Below are 23100 nucleotides of genomic sequence, written 5' to 3' on the forward strand. Positions count from 1 at the left end.
GGCCTACGATTAGCATCGCCTCGTATTTTTAACTTAACAATACTGTCAATAAACCTAACAGAAAAGGTTTAAGTCAAGACATCAATTTACTGTACAAACGTGATCACTACTCAATGGAAATATAAAATGGACATTATGGAAAGTTACAGGTTATAAGCTATTCTGTTTTTGTTAAGTAGCCTACGTTGCCTAGGCTACTCTACATTAATTTTGAGGTCAAAACCTAATTTAGTGCTTTATCAGCCTAGGTCAGTGCAGACATGAAATATTTTATCTAATAGGCTACAACTTCAATGAAATGCTGCGCTATGCACATCTAAAATATCAGAAAATGAATAACTGGTGAATGACAAGAAGTTAAATAAAAAGATTGTTTAATGCTTATTTATCCTATTAATCCATTTGTGTGGATGGAGGCGGAACATGTCTCCTCGTTGCCCGATCCACCGCCAGTTGAAACCCCTAATTGCGTGCTTGGTGACCTCAGCGTCCGTGGCTGACCGTGTCACCATGTTTTTCCTCACAGCACCTGTAATCAAACAGACAGATATGTTTATGTTTATGGTATGTAGCATCCAAAGCCAAGTATGCTTACACAATACAATATATGAGATAGGTATTAAGGAGATTAAATTTAAAAAGAAACATGACTTACAAAGCTCCTCTGTTCGCTGCACGTTGAGGGCTGGTGTGGGGGTGGAGGGAGTTGAGGAGGGACTGCCATTCCTGGCCCATAGTGAGGTGGGCGGTGTGCGAGAGGGGGAAAAAATTTATTAAATGGTAGTCATCATTGATAATACACATGGGGCCTTTCTATTCACTAATATTTCAGAGATCAGTCCCTACCTTGAGTAACTCTCCGTATGTTAAATGCGGGTGCAGGTGCAGGGAGTTGAGGTGGTGAAGAGTGTTGCGGTTCTGCCCCATGGTGAGGTGCTAAGGGAGATAAATGGTTGTGATCTGTTAACCATGGTAGGCTGAGAGCTACAGGGCCAAACAATGGCAAACAAAAACAAATCTCTGGTCATACTGGACATGAATTTGTATGTTTCAACATTTTGGTATGCACTATCTATATCAACTCCATGGATGGATTAACATTGAAATCAATGTGTTTCAATACAATCTGATAATAATGAATTAACTTTTCAGGCAATATTGCATGAATGCAGATGTTTTAACTGACAAAATATTAGGCTGAGATTTTGAAGGTAATGTATGAAGTATGCAGAAAATCTGAGATGGTAATGCAGATGCAATCTGTTGATTTGAAATAGAGTGACTACTGCTGTGTTAATATATATGGGGCCACTGTATTCAATTTTATTTCAGAGATCAGTCTTTACCTTAACAGTTTTCTCCAGGTTAAGGGGTAGTGACTCGGCTGCCTGGCACTCGGCAAGATGGTGGAGCTGGAGGAATAGATACAAGGAGAGGGGAATGTCTTTAGCACTAAGAATGTTAACCATATCTCTAATATGCCAGTGCAATTGGCTTGGGCTTGAGGCTTCAACTGATATACCAGCTCGGAAGGTACCTCAGAGATGCAAAGTCACCATTTACTGGCTCTTCTTCACTCTCATCAGAGTCCCCGAAACGATGGCTGTTAAATAACCATATCATTATGGTTATTGCAATCCCAAAATTTCCAAATATACATATAGTACAAGCATCTTTGGTCTATTTTGGAATGCTACGGGAATGTGTTCACATTACATTTTAACAACCCAGAAAGTATCTTCATCAAGCGAACCCAACAGAGGCAATCATAACGTTAGATAAAAGTTGACGCTGCAGAACAAACAAAATAGAAGATGGGGACCAAGTTCCATACAGTTAAGTTACGTTAGCATAATAAATCACAAATAGAAGCCAATACCCATTAGTTGTCTGAACCGACTTAAACAGTGATTAAAATGCCGAGGCTTTCATTACAAAGATGGCAGATAGACACTAAAGTTACGTATGAGACCAAATTTGGCAAAATGCAAACGTTAATGCACAGCTAGCTAGAAGCTAGGGCTAAACCATTATCAGTGAGTCAACATGCTAAAGTTGTAGGTAGCTTTCATAGCAGACGAGTGCTTCACTGACTTCATTGACTGAAATACCAGTGCCAATGTATCAGCTTAATCAAGGATTGCATTGCAAACGTGATCTCAAACATATATATGTATAATAGACATTAGCAATAACTTATGCAATTGCGCTTAGCAGCATGCTAGCTATAGTAGCTGTATGCCGCTAGCATAGTAGCACTATGGACTATGGACAACAACAACACATTAACAGACAAGACCAGACTAACGTTAAATAACAATGTGTGTTTTTTAAATCACACTACCATAACATATTCTGCTGAAATTGCTTACCCATTTTAAATCAAATAGGCTAGACTCATATGAGCATCACAGCTAACAATAACGTTAACTTAGCCTGTTGCTCAAAATTACAAACATCTGCACTAATATCAAACAACGTCATTACAATCAATAAACATGATAAGTATAAAACCACAAAGGCCAATGTTTAGCTATTGTGAATGTCGCAATATATTAATAAATATCACTTACTCGAGAGGGTTCAGCGCAACCGTGTCCCAGCAAAGAAAATATCCACTAGTATGACTCTTCTCGGCTCTTGGTGTACAGTCATATTCAACCGTTACAGTAGCTACAGGCGCGTCCGCGCCCGCGGATCCGACATGGGTCCACTCAGGACCCGCTGTTTGACAGTAGAATTTACGGAGCCGCCTGGAGGCGGAGCTGTGGCCGGTTGCACAAAGCACCTTAAGTTTTTTCCCTTAAGTATGACCCTTAAGACTTAATTTCTCCTCAGGTAAGGGATTTACTTAAGGGTGTTGCACAGAATACCTTAAAATGTTTCCTTAGTTAAGGAGAAACGTCAAGGGATTTACTGCACTGAAAGGGATTTTCCGGCATGAAAATTCTATAGTTTCCACGGAGATTGTTCAACAGCTGTAGCCTAGCTAACTGCCTTCGCCGCGATGTCGTTAGTTAACCCACCGAACACAGTGCTTATATCTTATCATTCATCTTACCTTAATAATATTAGCGGAAATTATCCAGGTAGCAAGTAAAACATGTTATATACATGAACTGAACAATACTAGTTGGCAAGTTAGAAATGATCCTGACTGTCATTAGTGCACCAACGTTTTGCCTAGCGAACCGAACCGAAGCTCATAGGCTAACAAGATCCACATGAATTGTTAACGTTAGCCTACGTAAACCAAACAATAACAATACGGCATGTTTCTGATAGGCCTATCTATTTGACAGAGGAAGCATATTAACAGAGAGGTTTTATTTTGAATGGTCAAAAGTAGTTAATAAACTTCATTTATCAGCATCAATTCAGTTAATAATATGGTTAAGGTAGAGTCAGATGTCCCTTAGGGTTTTCCCCTTAGGTAGACTACTAAGGTCTTTTGTGCAACAGTTTAAGTGATTTCTTACAAGATAAGGACAAACCCTTAAATACTAAGGGAAAATGTTAAGGAACCCTTAAGGAGAAAACTTAAGGGTGTTTGTGCAACCGTTTTTATTTTAAGGGACCCTTAAATCAGATTTTAAGGGAAAAACTTAACTTAAGGTGCTTTGTGCAACCGGCCACTGATCCTCTGTGCGGCACCAAAACGAATGCGACAGTCACGCGGGTTTGGCGACTTGAAGGCGGATCCGCCTAGGAGTCTACTGCTGTGTGGGTAGCTTCATAATGCATGCTTCGTATCCAAATGTCTAGCACCTAGGCCTGCCTACTTTATTGTTTTAATTTTTTTTAGCTTTGAACGGACACTTCACACACACACACACAAAAATGAAATGTCTCCTGTACCACACAGGGGAATTTCCGTTTGCTTTTCTCTGCCAAAAGTTAACAATTTTCAACCTCCTTGCGTCTTTCTCTCAACGGCTCTGGGTTTGCTTGTCCTCCGAGTTCGTCCTTAACGACGGTTGTTAGGGACCTGAAACCGGTCTATTATAGATCAGTGCAAGTCTGCCTGCTGTCCTGCTGCAAATATGCATTCGAACATGACGTGAAATATCCGTAGTCGAACTATAAATAAACTATTCGGTTTTTAGTGCCAAGTGTAGCGCATTTTTACAGTATATTGTAGCGTTTTACCAAGAGCCAGAGTTTCATTAACTGGTTTATTGAACAAGCACACAATGCAGCATGTAACACACAGCGGCCCGTGTCAGGCCCAGAACGCAAAGAGGCAGAACTTCCTCGAACCGTAGCCTATATTCCTCGGGGGGTCCCGCCCCCCCTCTCGCCAGGCTGCCAACCATGAGCGCGCCCGGGGTTACGCAAAGCACGGTCGCTACATTACCCCCCCGCATCAAAGTTCCTCGACCCTGAGGGAACAACAAACACACAACACAACACAACAACTTTAAACAAAGTCTCTCAGATGGGCCGGCGGTTTTCTTCGCCTCTGGGGCCGAGTAGGCACCGCCATAACACGTGTGGGAGAGAGTGGCACTGGGGAGAGGGGTGAGGTGGGAATGTCCGAATGTGTGTCTGGGAGGGGGCTGTTAGGGGGGGTCTGTGAGGGCCTGTGTGGGAGCTGGGGGTTAGCATCTCCGTGGTAGGGGGCCAACCTGTCTCTATGTATGGCCACTCGTCTGCCACGTGGGGGTAGCTGTACTCTGTATACCACCTCCCCTAGACGCTCCAACACTCTACAGGGGCCTACCCAGTCACTGTCCAGCTTGGGGCAACGACCTTTTTTTCTCTGCGGGCTGTGGACCCAAACCAGCTCCCCTGGCTCCAGGTGGCGGCCCTTGTAGTGTAGATCGTAGTTTCTGCGTTGCCTCGCCCCTGCGCTTTGCAGCTGTACGCGTGCGAAGTCGTGGGCTGTCTCTAGGCGGTCCTGCAGTCTCCTGGCATACTCTCGTCCTGGGGGCACAGCTGGGGTGTCAGGAGGGAGGCCAAAGGCCATTGCTGGTGGGGTGCGGAGCTCTCTACCCAGCATGAGCAGGGCTGGTGTGCAGGCTGTAGATTCTTGGACGGCGGACCGACAGGCCATCAGCACGAGCGGGAGGCGCTTGTCCCAGTCGCGTTGATGTTTAGCAGTGATGATGGCCAGTTGCTGGATCAGGGTCCTGTTGAAGCGTTCTACTAAGCCATCGCTCTGCGGGTGTAGGGGGGTGGTGCGAGTTTTGTTTACACCCAGTCTATGACACAGGTCGGCGAATACTCGTGACTCAAAGTTCCGCCCCTGGTCACTGTGTATGGTTTGGGGCGTCCCAAAACGGCAGACCATACCCTCCAGTAGAGCTTCAGCCACAGTCTCTGCCTCCTGGTTAGGGAGGGCATAAGCCTCGGGCCACTTAGTGAAGTAGTCCATTACTGACAGCACGTACCTGTTCCCGCTGTCAGTGACCGGGAGTGGACCGACTATGTCCACCCCGACTCTTTCCATGGGTGCGCCGACTGGAAACTGTTGGAGCTGGGCATGGGACTGTTCAGAGGGGCCCTTCTTTGCCGTGCAGCTGTCACACCTCCTGCAGAAGTCCTCTACGTCCCTCCTGGACTGCCCCCAGTAGAAGCTCTGACGTAGGCGACGGAGAGTTTTGGTGACCCCGAAGTGACCAGCCCCCATGGCCCCATGCACTGCTTTCAGCACGGTCAGTCTATCTGCTCTGGGGACCACCAACTGCCACCTCAGCTCTCCCGTCGCTGGATCCTTCCAGGCCTGCTGTAGCACCCCATCAGTGAGCCGCAGGCCCTGGAACTTTGCCCACAGCCCTTTCGTCGCTGTGGAGAGCGGTGCCACCTCCTTCCATGGTGGCCGTGTCTGCATCTCCACCCACTGGAGCACTGGCTGTATGTCCGTATCGGCCTCCTGCTGTTGTCTCCACTGCATCGCTGACATTTCCGTGAGCTCACAGCACACCGCCACCGCGGCCCGGCTGACGATGGCTGCCTCCTGGCCCTGTAGCTCCCTGTCTCGTGTCTCCCTCCTGTCGCAGTGGCGGCACCCCTCCTCAGCGCAGGGTCGGCGGGACAGGGCGTCGGCGTTGGAATGGCGAGCTCCCGCTCTATGCACCACTTTAAAGTCATAAGACTGTAGCTCCTCCATCCAGCGTGCTACCTGGCCCTCTGGCTCTTTAAAGGACATGAGCCACTGGAGGGCAGAGTGGTCCGTCCTGACGGTGAACGGTAGCCCACAGAGGTAATATTTGAAGTGGCGGATGGATGATAACACAGCTAGGAGTTCTCTGCGTGTGACACAGTAACGACGTTCGTGCTTGTTAAAAGTCTTACTGTAATACGCCACCACTCTCTCTCCCTCTGGGCTTAGCTGTGCCAGCACCCCGCCCACTCCCTGGCCACTCGCGTCACAGTCCAGGATGAACGGGAGGGAGGGGTCAGCCGGAGCCAACACGGGAGCCTCCCCCAGCGCCTTCTGTAGCGAGGTGAATGCTGTTTGACACTCGCCGGTCCACACGAAGTCTTGGTCTTTGTGCAGTAGCCTGAACAGTGGTGCAGCCACACAAGAGAACCCCCTCACGAACCTCCTGTAATAAGAGGCTAAGCCCAGGAAGCTTTTCAGCTGTTGCTGGTCCGTTGATGTCTCTGACCGCTCGTACCTTTTCATCCATTGTGCCAATGCCCTCTCTGCCCAGCCTGTGCCCAAGGAATGACACCTCTCTCTGCATGAAGTGGCACTTTTCCGGGTGGAGTTTGAGACCCGCTGCTGCTATACGCTCCAAAACATGCCGCAGAGACTGGAGAGCCGCCTGGAAAGTGGGGCCGTGGGCGAGAATGTCGTCCAGGTACACCACACACTCACGCCGAGGGACTCCTGACAGCACTTTGTCCATCAGTCTTTCGAACGAGGCCGGTGAATTGCAAAGGCCAAATGGGAGAACTTTGAACTGCCAGAGGCCACGGCTTGTGCAGAAAGCAGTCTTTGGTTTGGCAGAGGGGGAGAGGGGCACCTGCCAGTATCCAGATCTCAGGTCCAGTGACGTGAACCAGGCTGAACCCGCTACCTGGTCCAGAGCCTCATCCACCCGTGGCAGGGGGTAGGAGTCCTTCCTTGTCACCCCATTGAGCCGTCTGTAGTCCACACAGAACCTCCACTGACCGTTCTTCTTTGGGACCATGACGACAGGGGCGGCCCACGGGCTGTCAGACGGCTCCACAATGCCCGCCTGCTGCATCTCCCATAACACCTTGTCTGCTGCTTCCTGGCGTGCCAATGGGAGGCGACGTGGGCGTAACTTGATAGGCGGGCTGTCGCCCGTAACTATGTCATGCTGTATTAGGTGTGTACGCCCCACGTCACCTTCTTTGAATGCAAAAATGTCCTTGAAATGCAACAATAGTTGCCACAATTCTTCACCCTGTTGGGGGTCTAGATGAGAACAGTTCCGACACCATACACCCCGTACTGCCGACACGACACTTCCCTCCTCCGTTTGGGGGAGCTGGGCTGCCAATGGTTCAGGGGCCCGGCTCTTAGGGGTCTGTATAGTGTGTGCAGGCTGTGGCGCAGGTGAGGCGGCTAGGTGAGGTGAGGGGGGTAGTGGGGGAGGAGGCTGGTGTGTTCCGAGCAGCGGGGGCTGTAACATGCCTCTGCTCGGCTGTGAGTGGGGGGGTGGGGGGCTACAGGGGTCTCGAGGAGTCGGCCTCCCGGTCCGTACCACGGGGACATTGTTGGCTTCAGCGGAGTTTGCTGACACAGTGGTTACCCGGGGTGTTGTAGGGTTGAAGAACAGGGGGGGTGGAGCCATGTTGACAGGCTGTTCCCCCGGAAAGCACAGGGTGGCCTCTGCAAGATCCAGCCGACAGCCCGTGTTCTTCAAAAAGTCCAACCCGAGAATGCAGGGGTCCTGGACTGACGCCACCCACACCGGGTGGCGCACTGTTTTACCGCCCACCACAAATGTCAGTGTCCCTTTGCCTTTCATGGGTGACAATTCCCCCGTCACCGTCCGCAGGTGGACTGCTGTTGGCTCCAACACAGTTCGCCTGGGGAGCACATCGGGCCGCACTAATGTCACTGTAGAGCCGGTGTCAACCAGCGCCACACACGTTACTCCCTCCACAGTGATTGGAATGTGGCATAAGTCCCCAATTGAAGTCCGGCCCACTACTGCCACCGCCATCGGGCCAGCCGTGCCTGAGGGTGTATGTGAGGGCCTGTGATTCGTGGTCCGCGTTGCCCCCTCTATGCGGACCCAGGGTCGTTTCCCTGGTGTCTGGGTGCTTTTGGGCATGCGCGTACCAGGTGACCGGGTTTCCCACAGCCCCAGCACAGTCTAGTAGTGCGGTCCGGGCGCCGTTGAGTGCCCAGGGAGGCTGCCCGCACTAGCTCCGTCAGCTCCGCTGCCCATGTTGGTGTTTGCGGAACCTCTGCTGTTGCTCTGACCTGGGGGCTGTTGTGTTCCTGTGTGGGCCTTGTGATATATGCGCGGGCCGTCTCTCTCTCTGACGCCCTCTCCAACGCCTCGTGCAGGGACCGTGGGTGTGTCAGCTGCACCTCCACACGCAGTTCAGGTGGTGAGAGGGCTTGCATGAACCGGTCGCGGGCTAACTCGCTCTGTACCGCCGGGGGCATGCTGCTATATGCTCTGCGGGTAAGGCTCTCAATGTCGTTGGCTAGTTGTCGTAGCGGCTCGCCATGTCTTCTGTATCTGTTATTTAGTTCATTGCGGAGGAGCTCTGCTCCTGTAAAATCCCCGAACCGTCGTTGGAGGGCCCCTACCAGTGCGTCGTAGTTCCCTCTGTCATCCACGTCTAAGAGCAGCAAGCATGCTAAAGCCTCATCCGTAAGGCACATCGCCAATTGTAACGCTTTAGTCTCTTGCGACCAGTTCTGTGATTTAGCAAGCAGTCCGAACTGCGCATGAAAAGCTTCCCAGCTCACCTTCCCGTTGTACTTTGGAGTCTTCACGGAGCTAGCCGCTGCTGCCGCTGTTATTGTGGACTGGGCGCCGCCATTGTTGTTTACTTCTGAGCTTCCCGCGCCGGAGGTGACGTTAGTGTCTACGTCCCCCTCCAGCTTTGGCTTGCGGATAGCGCAGCGTGCGGGCCCTCGTCCGATAAAGCCAGCCTCGGAGGTCATCTCTTCCATCGTGCCCCGAGGATGGCCTCTTCTGTCCTCCAGCCGTCGCAGCTCCCTTGTTAGGTCGCCAAACGTCCATTCCCCGGCTCCGTCTCCGTCATTCATCTCACCAGCCATTCCACAAGATGCGAACATTTTCTCCCCACACACTCTGTGGCGGCACCGTCTTGCTAACGCTAATCTCTAACTAAACTGGTCACTTAACTAACAGTGCAGGGTGCACCCTCGGTCTTCCCTAATCACTCCTTCGATAATTTTTACTTCTGACACCAGTGTAGCGTTTTACCAAGAGCCAGAGTTTCATTAACTGGTTTATTGAACAAGCACACAATGCAGCATGTAACACACAGCGGCCCGTGTCAGGCCCAGAACGCAAAGAGGCAGAACTTCCTCGAACCGTAGCCTATATTCCTCGGGGGGTCCCGCCCCCCCTCTCGCCAGGCTGCCAACCATGAGCGCGCCCGGGGTTACGCAAAGCACGGTCGCTACAATATGATTAGTTTGTTTTTTATTTTATTATTTGCCATCTCAGCGGGTGCTCTAAACGTATTTTAGCGTTGGCCCATGACCAAATCAAGCCAATAATAGCCAGTAGCCACAATAATGACTGGAGCCAGAGCCCTCAATAGCCACCCTGTTTTGAAAATAATATTGAAGATAGTATTGAAGATAACGCACAGAACGGTCAGCCTGAGCGGACAATTACGTCCCCAACTCATCTAAAATGTGGTGGTACTTTGAGTTGTAGGCTACACCGCAGATGGTAAAGTAACGGTTAAAGAGAATGTTGTCTGCGGACTCAGCAAAAAACAGTTTACTTACGCATCCAATCTTCGCGCTCACCTGTGGAGTTACCATCCAAATGAGGCAGCGATGTCAGAGGCACAGTAGACGGCCAGAGCATCGCCAGGCGTCCAACATCGTATGATTGCATGCATACTTTCCGTAAATCCTAAATTATGTCCAGGGTCTGCTATTTATTTAGGCTGCAAAGCACAGGTATTTATTTGAGGTTCGAGGCAGACCTTTATTTCTTACATTGTACGTTATTGTGAGACATGCATTTTGTTTGGAGCGGCATACCAGGCTATCAAACGTAGACGATTTTCGGTTTTGGTATGGGATTTAATTTACTTTTTGACTTTTATTATACAGGCTAGTTAAATGTTGAGACTGATGGGCATTTAAATCTAGAGTGTATTTGATGATCACTGTAAAGTTTCGTGTAGTTGAAAAAGTGTTGGAATTTCCAGCTGTTTATTGCGAGACAAGGCCTTTCCTTCATTCATTGAACGTGAGCTGTGCTCTAATGGAAACCTTATTGCATAGCGAAGTAGCCTAAATTGAGTTTTTTTTTTAATTATGCATGGTTTACTTTTGATTAAATTCGTAGGCTGGAATGCCTCGCGGCAATAATTGTGTTTAAATAAGCGCTTTGGGTTGCACTCTGTGCATGTTAAATGCGCTATACAAATAAATCTGACTTGACTTAAATGTAGTAGCCTAGTGCTTCAGCCTCTGGCAAGCTCCAAAGGGGGCGGCTATAGGTTGAGAGCAACGTGTTGGAGACCCATGGTGTAACGAGACAAGGTCGTTATGCCGCTGTTGTGTAATTTATTGTCTTTAATCATGTTTAGGCTATGTTTGTTAGGGACAAACAACAACGAAACAAGATCAATACAATTAAATGTATTTGTTTATTTGTCATATGATGGATAAACAACCATAATATGCACGTCTTCTAGGATCCTCAAGAAATACGCACTGAATAACGTTTGGCTGTAGCTGCCGGATAGGTACCCGCCCACCAACATGTACGCGCATGAGAGCTCGTGCCCAACACGGATTTTCGTGCATGGAGCTGGTTCCAAATGCTCCATGCAGCGCCATATTTGAAAATGGCGTATGCTAACATGCCGAAGCTAATCCGCACGCTCTTGACCCCCTGGTAAAATTAGGGTCAAAAGTTCGTAAGCTTGTATCTCAGTTTCACACTCGTGTTGCGCAGGAAAGCATCGCGTAGGAGATTCACACACGTACAAAGTATTTGTGCAGGTACATATTTTTTCCACACGTGTACAAAATATTTTTACAGATCCGCATTTTCCCCCCAAATATGTACAAAACATTTCTACAGATACACATTTCTTTCACACAAGTACGTAATATTTCTACAGGTAGCCTACATAATTTTTTCACACATGTACAAAATATTTCTACAGGTACGAAATTTCTTTTCACATGCAGAACTCCTTTTGCACAGCTGCAAAACTTTATTACACATGTGAACATCTTTTCACAAGCTCTCAATATTAAAGACCCTATTTTGACTCCATAAAAACTGCCTCAGCGTCAGAAAAACCTCTGTCATCTTCAGACAAAACTGTCTCAGCGTCAGAAAAACCTCTGTCATCTTCAAACAAAACTGCCTCAGCGTCAGAAAACCCTCTGTCATCCTCAGATAAAACTGCTTCAAACCAAACGGCCTAAGAAAAACATCTCAAAGGAGTCAGGTCTCAGAAAAAACGCTGTCGGAAAAAGTGGAGTCAGGTCTCAGAAAAAACGCTGTCGGGAAAAGTGGTGTCAGGTCTCAGAAAAAACGCGGTCAGAAAAAACAGAGTTAGACGAACAAGTCTCAAAAAGTTATCAGAGTCAGGTATCAGACATCAGATGAAAATGAGTCGGGTCTCAGGAAAACAGCTGTCAGAAAAAGGAGTCAGACGAAAACGGCTCAAATGAAAAGTTATCAGAAGCTGAAAAATATCACGCATCATAGCGACATGATACGTCATCAAAATGCGATCGCCATACAACGTAGCCTCATGCTTACTAGCCAGCGTGAGAGTGCGGGGAAAGAACAACGGCGGCTACAGAACGGCGAGTTTAATATTACGTTTAATACTTTATTCTGTCACTGGCATGTTATATTTGGGGCTTGGTTAGATGTAGAAATTATAAGTAAAGGTAGAAAGTGATCCAATGGTGTAGGCTACACATTGTAGGCAATCGATGTATGTAACTTAGCCAACCTTACTTGGCTAGTAGGCTAACATTAGCAGCTGCTGTAAGGCACATACAGGAGTATGCTACGTACTACATACAGCAAAATAATTTGTTTTTCGTAGGACTACGGTACGTTCAATGAGCTAGGGGAAAGTGGGTTAAACATGTTTTCACTACAAAAGTCCAGAACGATACCTGGACGATTATTTCCTACTTTTGCTAACCGTTTCCCAGTTGTACACTGTCTACCAGTAAGAAACCTGCAATCATCATCACTGGGAATGTTCCCATTATTCCCAGACCCCCATAAAGACAAATGTGATATGCCATGTAATGCCATAATGCCATATAATACCATTATAATAATACCATTACATGAAATAACAGGTAGTAACAACACGGCACATTTCTCTAAATAAGTTAAGATAACATTTCATATCAAATTGATTCAACAACGCTGCAGTTATTGTCCTCTGGGGATTACATTTCAAGTACCTGTCTATCTTTATGCCTGTCTATTATTGTTGTGCAATGACAATGACAACTGCTAACGTTAGCTTGAGCAATGGATAACAAATGTACATTCATTTAGGGTTTTCTTTAATTCACGTACCGTAGTCCTACGAAAAACAAATTATTTTGCTGTATGTAGTACATTTCTACATCTAACCAAGCCCCAAATATAACATGCCAGTGACAGAATAAAGTATTAAACATAATATTAAACTCGCCGTTCTGTAGCCGCCGTTGTTCTTTCCCCGCACTCTCACACTGGCTAGTAAAGGCCCGGTTATACTCGCCGCACCGGACCGGTAGCGCGACAACGTGACGTCAAAATGACGTAGATCTCTCTGGCGCGCCAGGGTTTTGGCCGTGTAGCCCACGGTAGCGCACCACTCATTTTTTTTCAGACGAGCGCGACCAGGCGGAAACAGGAAGATGGACTAGTTCGAGGGCAAGCGAGTTGCAGTGTTTTGTTACAGTCGTGAATTTTTAATAGTTTGCTGGATAAGTTAACAAAGTTACCAGTCAGAGTTGCAACACATGGAATTAAGAGGAAAGAATAGAAACGATTTATTTTCAAACAAAGGATATCTATTAAGGCCTGAACAAAATCTCTTTCCACTTCAGGAAATTACACAAACTCAGCCAGCTGCTAGCTAGCTAGCCAGCTAACTAAACTGTTTAAATGATTAAAATTTCCCTCGGGATGACTAAAGTATCTATCTATCTATCTATCTATCTATCTACCTGTGCGCACACCTTGGAAACTAGATGATAATGATGGTGGTAGTTGTGAATAGCAACCAAAGTCTGAAGTACCATCACAGAGGCTAGGTAATAGCAGAGCCCGTTTACATTCTCTGCTAGTGTTTCTTAATGCAGCTTCTTCTGCTGTGTAGCCTAACGTAGTTAGCGTTAATCTTTTCACAACAGCGACACCTCTGTTCAGGAGAATATTGCAACTAGTGTCGTGACCACGACGCGCGAGTATAAATGGTTACGGCGCTTCTGTGACGTCACATTGTCGCGCTACAGGTCGGGTGCGTCGAGTATACACAAATCCGGCGAAACACGGAAGTAAAGCAGCGCCGCCATTACTGCGTTGCCTTGCTGCTAAGGAAGTAGCAAAATAATGTGTTGGTCCCGTAGGCGGCTGTAGCAGACGTTAGCTGTAGATGCGAAATCTTCTTCTTTTTCTTAATTTTTATTTAGTACGTATGCTGTTCAGTGATGCCGGGAAAAGCGTGTTGTGTGGTCGGCTGTTTTAACAACAGTAGGAATATACAGACCTAGAATTAAACCGTTTGTGAAATTCACAAACCTTTGTTGCACATTGAGTGCCCATGTTTACAGGCTTACGGATTACACAGAGTTCCTTGTCGAGTGGAGGACCAAGATATGCGTTAAGTGGATGAAATACATACGATTAATAAAATAATCCTGAATACCTGTAAGAACATGTATTTTACTGCTACAAGTGGTCGTGGCTAATAGTTATTTGCAACTTCTGAAGCTTGTGAACATATTAGCAACACAGCTACTAATGATAGCATTCGGTTTATTGTTGTCATTAATTAATACACGTCTTAATACATTATGTTACCTTAATCGGTAAGTTTTGGCCACTGCCTGACATCATCTACCCAATGTTCCCTTTCACCTGACATTTTTTCATGAGCAGGATCTCCTATTTGATATTCTCTGACAGGATGCTTTCATTGAAAAGCCATTAGCAAGTGTCACACCGTCACACTCCGCAGGCACGCAGTAATGGCGGCAGGCAAAATGGCAGCGCCCATAAAGTTTGCGGCGGATTGGTGTATAACCGGGCCTTAAGCATGAGGCTACGTTGTATGGCGGTCGCATTTTGATGACGTATCATGTCGCTATGATGCGTGATATTTTTCAGCTTCTGATAACTTTTCATTTGAGACGTTTTCGTCTGACTCCACTTTTTCTGACAGCTGTTTTCCTGAGACCCGACTCATTTTCATCTGATGTCTGATACCTGACTCTGATAACTTTTTATCTGAGACTTTTTTTTTTTTTTTTTTTAAACTTTAGACAAACAAACAAGGCACTGTATTACTTGACAGGACACAACACAACAAAAACAAAATAAAATTAAGACAAGGGGCTTAATTAACAACTAAATTGAAGACAGACAAAAGAGACACTAGGTGCAGGGCTTTTACATCCTTCACAAACATTAAAGATCTATACAAGGAGTTAAACTCATTCTTCCAATGGACTAAGCATGGGATAGTTTTAAAGAAACGACATTTATGGATAAAAAACTTTGTAACTAAAATCAAAACATTCAAAACAAAAGATACATTCCGCTCATCACATATACCAAATCGGATTACTTTCCAAGTTAATGGAGGGGTCTCAAACTTCGATTGGAGCCAGCACCACATATCTTTCCACAAAGTCTGCACAGGATTACATAGGAAAAACAGATGTTCCACATTTTCTGTTTCTTTTTCACAAAAAGCACAACCGTTCACATCAAAGTTAAATTTTGATCTTAAAAATTCATTTGTTGGGTAGTACTCGTTTATCATTTTAAAGTGCACTTCTTTCATTTTAGGAGGGAGAGGAAATGCAATGTAATGTTTTCTAAACACCTTAACCTCCTCAACCTTTAAGTCTTTCATAATATACTGTCTTTTAACAACATTAGGGTAAAATTCTTTCAATAATATATTTCTTATAATTCTGTTTGTGCATGTACAATCGAATATATCTCTTTCTGCTATATGGAGTTGTCTCATCTCAGGTGATGTCTTAGAATAAAAGCGATCTTCTTTAATCAAAGATTTCAAAGAAACTGGTATAGCTCTAAGGATGTTATTGTACTTCTTTGCTGTACAGTTAATGCTAAATCTCATACAGAAATCTTTATGCTTTAAGACATTTCCACAATCATCCATGAAATGGACAACAGCCCATACCCCTTTTGCTCGCCATTCATCCATATACACAGATTTTTTACAGAGCCTGATATATCTATTATTCCATACCGGTGTGTTGTGTGGTGTAAAGTTATGCTTGTACATTAACTTCCAATAGAGAAGGACCTGCTGGTGGAAAGCAGAAAGTTTGACTGGTAAAGAGCTACATTCAAAATCGCAACGTAACAAAAAATCTATCCCCCCCATTTTCTCAAAGATCCCATTGGGAAGAATAAACCAAAAGGAATCTCTATTATTAACAAAGGATTTTAACCATTTCAGTTTCAAAACACCATTCATCACATCAAAATCAATCACATTGGCTCCCCCCTCTTCATAGGATTTAACCATATCACATTTTCTTATATAATGACACTTATTTCTCCATATAAACTTATAATTAATATTGTTAATAGCTTTGATCATTTTCTGTGAGATGGGTAAGGAAAATGCTGGATATATTAGTCTGGATAGACTGTCCATCTTTGTTAACAAAATTCTTCCAAAGATAGAGATATCTCTTTGGAGCCATCTATTTAGAATTGACTTACATTTATCAATGTTATCTCCTACATTCTTATTGTCAGATATTGTTCTAACTTTTTATCTGAGACTTGTTCGTCTAACTCTGTTTTTTCTGACCGCGTTTTTTCTGAGACCTGACACCACTTTTCCCGACAGCGTTTTTTCTGAGACCTGACTCCACTTTTTCCGACAGCGTTTTTTCTGAAACCTGACTCCTTTGAGATGTTTTTTTTAGGCCGTTTGGTTTGAAGCAGTTTTATCTGAGAATGACAGAGGGTTTTCTGACGCTGAGTAGAGCTTAGATCGGGCCCAAAAAATCAAGCCCGACCCAACCCGAGCCCGTGCACATTGTGCCCGAGCCCGACCCGGCCCGACACGTTAACTGTAGGTGTATTGGAGTGGGCTATTAGTGCTGGCTTTACTGTATTACAACCACTGAGTGAGCACCGGTCAGAATGCAGGCCATATATCTTCAAATCACTTCTTTATTCTTTCAAAGATGTGCGTGGAATACAATTGGCACCTGTGTGTGTCTGTGCGTGTGTGTGTGTGTGTGTGTGTGTGTGTGTGTGTGTGTGTGTGTGTGTGTGTGTGTGTGTGTGTGTGTGTGTGTGTGGTTCTGCAAACAAGCAGAAAGGCTTAAATCAGTTACACATACATAACCAGTTATTCTTACATTACAGCTCTGTGGCTTTAAGCACTTAGCATTTAGCAGCTCACTATCAATAACATGATCAATAACAGCTAACACTAGCTACCAGCAAAGCAGTAGCAAGGCTAATGTGGACTACAGGAAAATATGACAAGTGAGAATGTAACAGTATTAGCAACTATTTCTTACCAGATAACAAACATCATCATCAGCATGTGTCCAATATTACTCCTAACTTTTAAGGCTAAGCTATTAGGCATAATTTAAGCTAAGCTGCTAGCAGCCACATCGACACATGGGCGTAGCTTTAGCATGCTATCAAGGTCAAACTAACATTGGCTTAGCTTAGCGTCTTTAGCACAGAGCTTCCTTGATGACAGATATTTCCCACAGGATGACATTCAAACTACAACTTAAAATTATAAGTGAAAGACAACAAATACTCTGCATTAGTATTTCTTTACACATTAACTGTGGTACTTACATTTACATGGACGCACACAATACATTCAAACACAGCAGCAACTGACAATACTTCTCAACTAACACCACCAGTTACTAACTTCTCTCCATGTCGTTGGAGCTTTTTGAATATTCAAATCTTTGAACATTCCGTTGCTATACCCCGCTAGGCCTTTAGGAGGCGCTATTCAGCAATATCATTTACTACATGTCCCTGATCTTCACAACAGCCGCCCCCAAATCCGCTGGCGGATTTGCAGTTCTTCACACCTGGTCGTCATCCTTGGGAATGGCCGGCAGCCTGATGAGTCGACTAACGGGTCTGATGTAGGTGCGGTCCTTGACACGGACCTCCGCGGTGCGTATCAGTCCATCAGCTCCTGGGAGAACTCTGATGATTTCACCCACAGGCCAAGATGCTCTGGGCAGCTGGGGGTCGACCATCATTGCCACTGTACCCGGCTGGAGTGGGGACGTGTCGGCTTGCCATTTGGACCGGATCTGCAGCGTAGGTAGGTAATGTCGGAGGAACTGTGTCCAGAAGCGATCCGCCAATACTTGACACACTCTCCAGGGCCTACGACTCAGTGCCTCTGAGTCATGGTACATAACTTGAGGGAGCGAAGGATCCAGCCGCCCCATCAACAGGAGGTTTGGAGTGACTGGGTCCACGTCAGCGACGTCCGAGGACACGTATCCTAGTGGTTTAGAGTTTAAGATTCCCTCAATCTCTATCAGGGTGGTGCTTAGGACCTCAGAGGTGACTGACTGTGATCCTATGCTAGCATAAAGAGCAGCCTTGATCGACCGTATCTCTCGCTCCCACGCCCCGCCGAAGTGTGGGGCATAGGGTGGGTTGAAAGAAAACTTGATCTGCTGTGCAGCAAGCTGAGCCTGCAGTGAGGGATGCAGAGCAGTAAAGGCTTCTTGTAACTCCCTTTCTCCTCCCTTGAAATTGGTCCCCTGATCGGATAGCAACTCCATTGGCTTTCCCCTCCGGGAGATGAATCTTCTTAGGGCCATGAGGAAAGAGTCGGAGTTTATACTTGAGAGCACTTCAATGTGGACTGCTCTAGTTGTTAAACACTTAAACAGCAGACCCCAGCATTTCTCCATACGGCGTCCAGTCTTCACCTGGAGAGGGCCAAAACAATCGATGCCAGTGGAGAAGAATGCTGGCTGATGCAGTCTGAGGCGAGAAGAAGGCAAATCAGACATCTTCGGTATGATGGGCTGAGCCCTCCACTTCTGGCACTCAGCACAGAGGCGTTGCTGCCCTTTGATAGCCTCCCGTAGTATCCAGTATTTCCTTCTCAGCTCGGCAAACAGGCGTTCTGTCCCAGGATGTTTTAACTCCCGGTCTGTCTGCTGAATGATGAGTTTGGTTATGGGATTCTTTGGGTCCAACACCACAGGATGGATAATGTCTCTCTCAAGCTCACTGCATCTGCGCAGACGTCCACCCACACGGATCAGCTGCAGGGACTGGTCAAACTCTGGTGCCAGAGTCAACAGGCGACTGGTAGAAGGCAAGGTTTTCCCAGCTGAAAGGCACTCAAATTCTTCCGGAAAGCTGGCTAGCTGGGCAGATCTCAGCAGGCTGACCTCTGCTTCTTTGAAGTGTTCCACAGTTGGGCTTTCTCCTGACCCTGCAGCCGCCCCCTGAAGGCGTCGAGCTGTCTCAGCAATCAAGTCTCCGAAGCTGCTGAACTGCTGTGCATCAGGTAAGTCCAGGCCAGATGTGACACTGGTGAGCAGACAGACTGCACCTCGCCTAAGCTCATCTGGGTTGTCATTAGTGAGAAGGGTGACATCAGATGGCCATTTGTCCGGTGGTAAGCCCAAGAACAGGGGACCACATGCCCACCGACTCTTGCCTGATATATCCTGCAGACTCTTCCCCCGTGTCAGGTCATCTGCGGGATTGTCACCAGAAGGTACGTATCGCCAGGCGTGGTTGTCTGTCAACTCCTGTATCTCCGCTATGCGTGTTCCCACGAAAACTTTAAAGCGACAGGAGTCTGACTTGATCCATGATAGCACAGTCGTGGAATCTGTCCACATGATAACTTTACCCACCGTCACTGTAAGTTCTCGTTGAAGCAGCTTTGCCAACTGTGCACCTGTGAGGGCAGCACACAACTCCAAGCGTGGCATGGAGAGCTGGCGTCTTGGGGCCACTCTGGATCGAGCCGTTATGAAGGCCACCTCCACTTGTCCGTGAGGGTCCTCAGTTCGAAGATAGGCCACACTGCCGTAGGCTCGTTCTGAGGCATCGCTGAATATGTGCACATCTCGCTTACTGTGTTCATGATCTAAGTCAAGGCTAACATAGCAGCGGGGTAAGCAGATACAGTCTAGGTGCTGGAGTTCATCCTCCCAGGTTTGCCAGGCAGCCAGTAGGTCCTCAGGCAACATCGGGTCATCCCACTCCCTCTTCTTGTCCCATAACTGTTGGACAATAATCTTGGCCCTTGTGGTGAATGGTGTGAGGAATCCAAGGGGATCATACTGGCTAGCCAAGACCTTGTAGATGTTCCTCATCGTGGTGGGGGATGACTTCAGCAATCGGGACTTGTATCGCAGTGTGTCAGTGTGACACATCCAGCGTAGCCCAAGAGCAGGCTCTTGGGGATCCACTTCGCTGTGGTTTAACCACTGCTCGGCACTCTCTGATCGGATCTCCTTGGGCAGGTGACTCAAAACTTCTGGCTGGTTGCATGCCCACTGACGCAATTCAAATCCGCCCTCACTCAGCAGTGCCCTGGTCTTATCGGCAACGCTCTTGGCCCCTTTCATTGTGGGAAAACTTTGAAGCCAGTTGTCAACATAGAAATGTCCTTCCACTGACTGTCGTACATCTTCCCCCTCATGGCTGTGGTCGCGGACATGCCGCTGGAGGGCATAGATTGCACAACAGGGTGAACATGTTGTCCCAAAGGGAAGGACTTGCCACTCGAAGACGTCAGGCTGCGAATCTCTCCGCAATCCTCGCCAGAGGAAGCGCATAAGGGGACGATCCTCAGGCAACAACCGCACCTGGTGAAACATCCCCTTTATGTCACTGCTGATTGCCGTGGAGTGTTCCCTAAACCTTAGGAGAACACCAAGCAGAGATGATCCCAGGTTAGGGCCTGGAAGCAGGAGCTCATTCACATTCTGATCCTTATAGCCAAAGGAACAATTGAACACCACTCGGTTCTTCCCATTGTGTGTCACTAAGTGATGGGGAATGAACCATGACTCTTTGCTGTTCTTCACTGTCTCAGTGTCAACTTTGATAGCATAGCCTGAGTCTTCCAGCTTTTTGAGCTCTGCTTTGTAGGCCTCCGCTTTGGACGTGTCCTTCAAGAGCCGCCTCTCCGTTGCCCTCAGGAGGGGTAGTACGGCCTCTGGAGGGGCTCTCAGTGTAGGCATATCCCTGACCCGCAGCAGGGGTGTGGCGTATCGATGAACCCCATCAACCTCAATGCGTTGGGTCTTTGCTTCCAGCAAGCTAATGGCCTCTTGGTCTCTCCGTGATCGAGTCACCAGCTTCTCGCTACGATATGGAAGGGTATCTAGCTGCCAGAGCTTCTCCACCTGCTGATATAACTCAGACTCTAAAGCGTGTGCAGACAGGAACAGACACTGCTGAGCACTGGTTTGTGATTGCATGCTGTTCACTGGTCCTTGCATTGTCCAGCCCAGGCGTGTTTTCACAGCCACAGGGGCACCAGGAGGCCCAAGGCGAACTGGCTTGATGGGTGTGATTAAGTGAGGGAAATCCGACCCAATCAGGAGGAGTGGCTTGGCATTAGAGAAGGGCTCCAGAGGAAGTGATTTGAGGTGCTTGAACCTCCTCTTCAGGCTCTCCACTGGATAAGTATGTTCAGCCAGTCCCAGCTTTGCCGCGGTGAACGCCTTCTCTATTAGGGCTGCACGATATTAGGAAAACATGCGATATGCGATAACATTATTGAGTACTGCGATAACGATATAATTTGCGATATTTAAATATACTGCTCAAAAAAGTTTTTCCACACATTTTTTGAAACCTTCCACCCTTTTCTCCATTCTCAAACTACATTCACAGAATGTCTGACAGTTCTTGCAAAATAAAACACTCGCCTCAAAAGTTTTACTTGTGCTCAGAACCAAACAGTGTCAGAGTACTGATCCAGTGTATGATTGAAGTGTTCCCTTAATTTTTTTGAGCAGTATATTTAATGTGTTTTTTTCATTCTGCTTGCTGCAAGCATACACTGTAGGGTTGGGGGGGGGGGGTTAATGTATAATTACAGAAATAAATGTATAATTTTCTACATAAACAATATAAAATATCATGTAGCCTAGGCTATATATGGCCTGATGAAAGTGGACAGCTAAGAGACCTACTGACTAGGCTATCGAAGTTGTGTGGAAGATCTACTCCTAATCCTCATAAAAGACGGATGGACAGCCAATCTGAACACTTGTGCACCAACCAGCAGAATATTCCACATTGCCAGCCTTCGATGGGCCTAGCAAAGAAGCTACTTAAGCTATATCGCGGCAGTCATCTCAGTCTGTAACCTCATACGCTGTGCATCCCACTTTATTAGGCTACCGGCATGCCGACTACGAGGGCAGCGGAAAGTGAAAGTAATTGGGCTGCAATCGCACAGTCCAGGCTAAGAAGTAGGTTAAACAACTTTTACAAATAACGAATCCTGATTACCTCTGATTACCTGATTACCTCTGTGCTGCTGTCTGGGGCTTTTGCTAAATGCAAATCATGAAATACAAGCCTTACAGACAGTGAAAGACAGATCTTCTGATATAACGATAACGAAAGAAATTGTTTATTTTAACACGGTGGAGAAGGACGCATTTGCGCTGTGTTTGTAACACGGCATCCTTCATAAAACCAAAATATTTCCATATAACAGACGCTTTCCTTTTAGTCACTAATTCCTCTTCACGCAAGTGTAACCTACCTCGCTCGACTCACTATCTTCAGCCATCACGACTTAGCTCCCGCTTCAACACCTAAAACACCACACACCTAAACTGGTAGGGGACGGGCTTCTTGGGCAGCATGACAGCATCGGTTTGGTAAAATATGTTGACATTCAGAATGTGAATACACCATAGACTGTATGGAATGCGCACGGCACAGACAATTTATCGAAATTTATCGAAAATTAAGTAATCTTTGCGGTATGTCCATCGCAACCGTTGATATCGCGATAACGATAGATTTTAGATATATCGTGCAGCCCTATTCTCTATGGTAAACGATCTTGCTAGCTGATTTGCAGGGGAGATCGAGAACGTCACCGATGAGCCCTGCAATGTTCTCACATCATGCCTTACTGTCCGTAGGGTCAGGTTCTCCGGCTGGCCTTGAAGCTTCAGCCTTTGAGCGGCATCCTGGAGCAATATTGTCCTCTCAGAGCCATCATCTAAGATAGCATAGGTTTCCAGAGAATGGCTGCCATTCCGCAGAAGCACCTTGCTGATCTTGAGGAGGACTTGGTTGCAGCCAGCACGTCGATCCAAGTACAGTACCTCAGTGGGAGGCTCCATTTTCTCCTGAGTGGCGGCGCCTGCAGCTTTACCATTGTAATTGTGTCTAGCATTTACGTCGTGTAAGGCCTTGAGATGCTTACCCTTACAAGTTTCACACTGCACTTTCAAACGGCACTGTGCAGCCATGTGCTGACGCCCACAACGCCAGCAGCGGTTGTTCGACTTTATCCAGGTAAGTCTTTGGTCTTTGGTGAGTTGCTTAAAGTTGGCACATTGGTCCAGGAAATGCAGGTTGTTAGCGCAGTATGGGCAATAAGCCTTCTTACCCTCAGACACCTGTGCAGGGGAGGCTGTAGTAGGGTGTGACTCAAGTGCTATATCATCAGCTGCCCCATGTA

At 46.8% G+C, this 23100-nt stretch overlaps 1 long non-coding RNA gene across 1 annotated transcript; it reads right to left on the minus strand.

The window, feature by feature from the left end:
* Positions 1-442: 442 nt before the first annotated feature.
* On the minus strand, positions 443-924 carry LOC143099527 (uncharacterized). The gene is made up of 3 exons (XR_012981635.1): positions 847-924; positions 656-726; positions 443-529 (listed from the first exon to the last, which is right to left on the minus strand). It is a non-coding gene; the product is annotated as an uncharacterized LOC143099527 (long non-coding RNA).
* Between the last annotated feature and the right edge of the window lie 22176 nt (positions 925-23100).

Source organism: Alosa pseudoharengus, unplaced genomic scaffold (genome assembly GCF_046254945.1).
Source record: "Alosa pseudoharengus isolate Yale_2024_CS ecotype anadromous, Long Island Sound unplaced genomic scaffold, YU_APseudo_1.1 YU_APseudo_1.1_scf_3, whole genome shotgun sequence".
Taxonomy (NCBI): Eukaryota; Metazoa; Chordata; class Actinopteri; order Clupeiformes; family Clupeidae; genus Alosa; species Alosa pseudoharengus.